The sequence below is a fragment of the Anguilla rostrata genome, chromosome 14, assembly GCF_018555375.3.
Source record: "Anguilla rostrata isolate EN2019 chromosome 14, ASM1855537v3, whole genome shotgun sequence".
Taxonomy (NCBI): domain Eukaryota; kingdom Metazoa; phylum Chordata; class Actinopteri; order Anguilliformes; family Anguillidae; genus Anguilla; species Anguilla rostrata.
The window spans coordinates 15,338,142-15,344,527 of NC_057946.1; positions in this window are offsets into that span (position 1 = coordinate 15,338,142).

Genomic DNA, 6,386 nt, shown 5'->3' on the forward strand with positions numbered 1-6,386 from the left:
AAGAAGAAATAAAAAGTGCATGCAAGTGTGTACGTGGATACCCAGACACACATTCACACACACACATATACACGCACAAATGCATACAGGCACACACAAACATGCATGCACACACACATACACACACACACTCCAAAATAATTAGAAAAAACTTCTAGGAGCACTAATGCAACCTGAACTTCACAAAAGGACAGCTTTCCCTTTGAAATGGACTCCTTCCCTTGAGTACTTCCCCTCCTTCAGATGAACTTTCTCACAGTGAATAGACATCAGAGAGCATAATGCAACTCCTCCCTCAACTTTGAAAAGGCTGGTCCTTGTTCAACTCATGTAGTTTTAGCAAGGGAGTATGGATGGCCGACTCAGGACAAAAGAAAAAACAAAGAATCTGCACCTCCATAGGCACACATTACTGTTATGTAATTATCTATTTTCAGGTTCATTATTCAGTGTGAGGAGCACTAATGATTCTTGATTTTTATTTTTTTTATTTTATAAAATTGAAAATATGATAAAACAATCACAAACTTTGTTTCATTTGTCTAGAAAATTAAAATAATTGTTTGATCAATATTGACATCAAATAAAATCAAAATATGTTATTGTGCAATGCACTCAACCAGAAAATGGACATTGATGAAGACAACATCTACAGATAAGGTTCTTAGTCTAAGACCTGGGCATGGAGAGATGATTATAAATCACTGTCTCAGCTGATTACTTAGCTGCATTCACAACTTTAACTATTAAATTACAAGCATTAGAGAACAATGATACGACCATTCTCTTATGACGTTTTTTCAGTGCCATGTTATTGGACCAAATAGAATGCATGAGTTAAGTGGAGAGAACAAAATACAGAGGTGTACAGCTGACATTTAGCATTTAATTTATGTATACCTTCCTTATTCTGCAGTGAAAGGATTCATTGTTTAGATAAATAATTGTGTAAATAAATTCAAATTGTGGTAAGCTATAGCAGCTAGGAACAAGAAGGGGTTTATATATGTATGGAATTTTGGCAAATATTTCAAACCACCTATGGCTAGTGAGAGCTAGCTATTGTTTGAGTAATTTGACCCAAACCACTCTCCACACATCTTGTGGGAAGGTCTCGCATGAACTGTGAGTCACCTCCCATCGATCTGTTGTTACTACCGTGAAATTTCTCTGCTGTGGAAAGAATGATATATAGATTGATGGTGACATGCTATAATGATAATCTTTAGTTATTTTATTTGTATAGCACCTGTCAAAACAAAGTAATAGTGCTTTACAAGACAAAATAAAAATAAGCTTCCTTTTTAACAAGCTGAGTCCATGTCACAGCTTTTTATTTACAGTAGATGTAAATAAATGTGTTGTTTTCCTTAGTTTAGTATTTTTGACTGACCTAAGGGAATGTGTTTTGTGCAGCTCTGGGGCAGGCTGAGGCCTGCTGTTGAAGCAGATTCCCAGGAAAATAAGGCCCCAATGCCTGACCTACCTCATAGGGAGTCAGCATTCCTCAGATTAGAGTCATTGGACATTTGCATCACAAACTCACTTCTCATAACTGAGAACAGTCCTGGCACCATTAATTGGCTGTGCCTCAGTCAGTAATGAGATGTGTTTGTTGGCCAAGGGCAAGTATTAGTACAGGGAACAGCTAAATCAGTGTAAGTACAGTGATATTTTCAAGTAATGCATAACAGAACCTGGCAAGCAAGCATATATACATGTCCTACCAGATGGTAAAAGCAAGATAACTGAAAGTCTTTTCAGTAAAAAGACCCTGTGATTTTTTCAGCAATGCATTGGCAGGTGTGAAATATCATACATTTGCAGTGTAAAAAATTGCTCTGAATATAATTTTAATCACAGATGGGATTTCCTTTTAAGCTCCATTATCTGAACCACTGTTCATGCCTCATATAGCAGATTAAACAAGTTTCAATCTACCATGAAAAGCAACAAAATTAAAGAAATTCATTTACAGGCATCTACAACATCCATGTAATAGCACAAGTGATATTCTGGGAAACCTTGTGTTACCTTCCACTGCTTATCTTTCACTTTAAAATAAACAATGATCAGGCCCATGGCAGGTTTAGTAGAGATACCAGAGAAATGAAGAAAATGTTACATTGGTACAGGCTTGCACTTGAGTCAATGAGTAAATATTATACAGAGGTGCTGATGTGTAGCACGATTGGGCTTGTCTGTTCTAAGAACCCCCCACCTTTAACCAATGCCCATTTTAAAGTGAGGGTGTGTAATTTTGAGTCGTTCATTATCTCTGTCGTTTGGTGTCAAAATCACCTGTAAGTGCTTTACAAAGACCTGTCAGAGTGTCCCTCCAAGCCACATCCTGATGAACGCTCCATTCTCCTGTGCAGTTATCCTCAGACAGGTCACACTCAGTCAGCTTGAATGAGTAGTTTGAGTCCCTCTGAATCTGTCTCAGTGACCCGCCCTGTGATCATTGAGGTTATGAGCTCACTTCTTACATTTGTCAACACGCATGAGAGCATTTGAAGCACGGGAACTCAACACACTGTGTGAATGTCCCCTAGCTGTTAGAACCAATCATGACAGCACACTGATTGACTGTGTGTGTGTGTGTGTGTGCGTGTGTGTGTAGGTGTGTGTGTGTGTGTGTGTGATGTGTGTGTAGGTGTGTGTGTGTATGTGTGCATGGGTGTTAAAATGTGTGTGCATGGCACATTTCTCCTATTTGAGTGACGATCAGGTTAAAATCAAGTCATTAACAATACAAGTCTGCACAGTTACTTTGTCAGCACATTGCACAGAATTAATCACTGTTAGAGCGTGCTGACAGACTGCATCTCTAAAGGCTTTTAAAAATATATATGATGTCATTTATAGGTCCTGGCAGTATAGACATTGGGAGAAAGTGAACCTGTATACCTTGATCTCTTTTACAGCCCCCAGCTATGAGAACTGAACCTCCCTACCCCGACTGACTGCAATGCATGTCATGCCATCTTCACAGCATTGTGCATGACTGCTGTCACTGATATTCAATAGAAAACAAATTAGTGCACTGAATTGTCAAAGTAGTCATAAACAAATTAATTAATTAATTAATTGTTGGGCCTTTACAACATGAAACAGGCCCAAATAAAGCTGTGAATATAAAAAGGTATTCCAAAAACATTGGTTTGAGATGTGTGGTGAACCCAGGACCTTCTTGCTGTGAGGTGACAGTGCTAGCATTTTCCTCTCCTGCTATATGTTGCCTGTTGAGCCTTCCATCGGGGGTGTAGGAAGCGGTGGGGACAGGGGGGGGCAGGGGAGACACCCCGCCCCCTCCCCCCCCCATATTAGAAACAGTTCAACTGAAATGTGTAGTAATGTTCACTGAAAATACTGGAGCCAGGTTAAAAATGGGTTGACCCAATGGCTGATTTGGCGGTCTTCATTTCATTCATTTCCAGCATTCCTTCCTCCAAAAATGCGGCAACACAAGCAGTTCAGAAACTGACTTACACACCAAGGGCTGTCCAGATACTTTTGGTCATATAGTGTATTTCAGTACTTTTGGTACTTAGGTACTACCTATTGAACAGGGAGCACATCTCCCAGACTAAAGAAATTTTTTGGTGTTAAGTAATTAGAAGTGTGTTAATCTGTAACAGAACTATAAAAATAAGCACACACCCAATGCAAGCGGGGAAGGGAACAGCCACATACTGAGCTTTGTGAGGTTTCTGTGTACCAGAGGTAGTCATGCACAGATGTTGTGCAGAGTGTTTAAGTGATATTTTCTTATGACACATTGCTGTAATAATTTCCCCGAACATAGAGAGCGCAAAAGGGAGGCTTCCTCCGTGGTGTAATGAAGCAGCAGGACTTCTCTTCTGTGTGTGCAATTTCAGTTTTGGAATGGAAAGCTGCAGCTGTGATTCACATATTGGCAATCCCACAAGAATGTTTCAGGAGAGATAACAAGATGTTCTTATGTTGTCAGTGTCTCTGGATTGTGTTCACTCTGCCAGATGGGGAGGGTGGGACCCTTGTGTCAGCTACATTGGCATGACGTAAAAATTAAACCATGCTACAGTTTGATTTCTGAACGTGGTTTTACCATACAACGGTGACCAAACTATATCAATAAGAAAGTTTTATTAATATAGTTTTTCCACTAAATTTAATTGATTTAGTTTTAACGTGTGCAAGCATATGTCCACTGCTTATATAAATACACAAGAATATATCTCATGTTAAATTAACCCTGTTACATTTATTACTGAGAACATGCTTTAAATTAGTAAAATTATTTTTTTCAATGTTTTGTCAAAAAGTGTACTTTGCTCACATAATTGAGATTTACATTACATTACATTACATTACAGGCACTTGACAGATGCTCTTATCCAGAGCGACGTACAACAAAGTGTATAACCATAACCAGGAACAAGTATGACGAAAACCCTACAGAGTAGTACCGGTCCAAGTGCAGGGAACAACCGCATAGATCATCTTGGACCCTGAAGGTTAAACTGTTTAACACTAACACAAATGAAAACAGCAACAACGCAGTCTATGCAAAAGTACAAGCAGTAGTTAAGACAGGTGCATTAACTAAGTCACCTACAAAACAGTTACCTAGTTACAACCCTAAGCTTACAGTCATTTACAGGGAGGTAGGGAGGGATGGGGAGAGGTGCAGCCTGAAGAGGTGAGTCTTCAGTGGTCGCTTGAAGTGGGTCAGTGTCTCAGCTGTTCTGACCTCCACGGGGAGGTCATTCCACCATCGTGGGGCCAGAACAGACAGGAGACATGTTCGGGAAGCGCAGGTGCGAAGAGGGGGAGGTGCCAGGCGTCCCGAGGTAGCATAACGGAGGGGTCTGGCTGGCATGTAGGGTTTGAATATACATACATACATACATTAACATAAACAAATCAATCTGTTTGTCTCAGAAAAGTGTAGCCTTTCCCAGATCCAAGATTTATGTTGAACAACTATAACCAGGAGCATACAACAGTATGGATTTAAGACCTGCATAATGTCAGTTTGAGAACATGTACCAGACCAGACAACACCCCTAGTCCATTAATTAATGTCTGCCTAAACTCTAATGAACTAAGGCTGCTGATATATCTCTCACAGTTGGATTGAACCCATTATAAATCCCAGAAGGTGCTTGTACTCATTGTTGTCCTCAGTCTGGAAATCCCATGAAAACACTGAATATATGTGGTCAAAGTGATGTCATGACCCTTTATAGATATGAAATATTTCCTTACAGAATGCTTGTAAAAATGACACAAAATAGCACTAGATTCAATTATCTGGGTTATAGTTAACATGCTTATAGGACATATGGACCTAATGTACATCAGGTGCTCAAGGATCAGTATGTCACAATATCTCAGAAGTGAGATAAAGCAGTTTCATCAGGCACTTATTGATGGGTTCATGGTTATTGCGCTTTCATAAGAGCACTCAACTAACATAAAGAAATTAGTTGAGTTAATGAATCAGAACTAACAAAGGTGACTGACATGTTGCATTAAAGGAATAGTTGCTATAGGAACCTTGGTGGAGTCATTGCTCTTCAAAGTTCATGAGTTCTCTCAATGCATTTTTCTTCTAGCTGCAAGGTTACCAACTATTTTGTGTCTGAGGTCTGAGAGGTCGATGGATACTTTTCGATGGGATTGCCTGGGGTAACTGTAAATCATAGTTCCTCTTGCAACAGTCAGTAGTTGAGATGGGAACAGTTTTGGAATCTTGCTGGGTTACTGCCAGGCTTGATTCGAGGACACCCTTGAGACTAGTACTGAGATAGATACAAACAAATGAAATTCCCACTGAGACAACCGATTGCCATGAGTGCCTTAGGTAGTACAAAGGACAAAAGGCATGCATAATTTGATTGTTATCTGGCCAATAAGCGTATGTATTACTGAAAAGCCAAGATCTGCAAAAAGGAGGAGGGCATGTCTGCCAATCACAGTCTGGCAATGGGGGAGGGGCAGCTCTAGGGCCCCACTTCTCTGTGTGAGATAAGTGTGTTTCCCAGACTTGTGAAACAGGAAGGAGAAAAGAAAATGTTTAGATTCACTTAGTGCTGCTTGGCCTTAAACAAACAAATTTAAGCATTAAACCATATAGCTCCTTATGATCATGTTAATGGGACACAGGGAAAATAAAAACTGTGTATCAAGTTGTAATTCAATGGGCTACTACAGGTCTTTTTTTGCACACTTGGTAGCATGTTGTTTAGCTTACTATTTATGGACATGCCAGCGTGACAAAAAATACATAAGATAACATTTTTTAATCATTTGACTGGGCCTATCCTAGTATAAAAATTCCCTGCCACACAAGCGCAAATTCTTTCATTTAAAATATACTGATAAATCATGAAGTGATT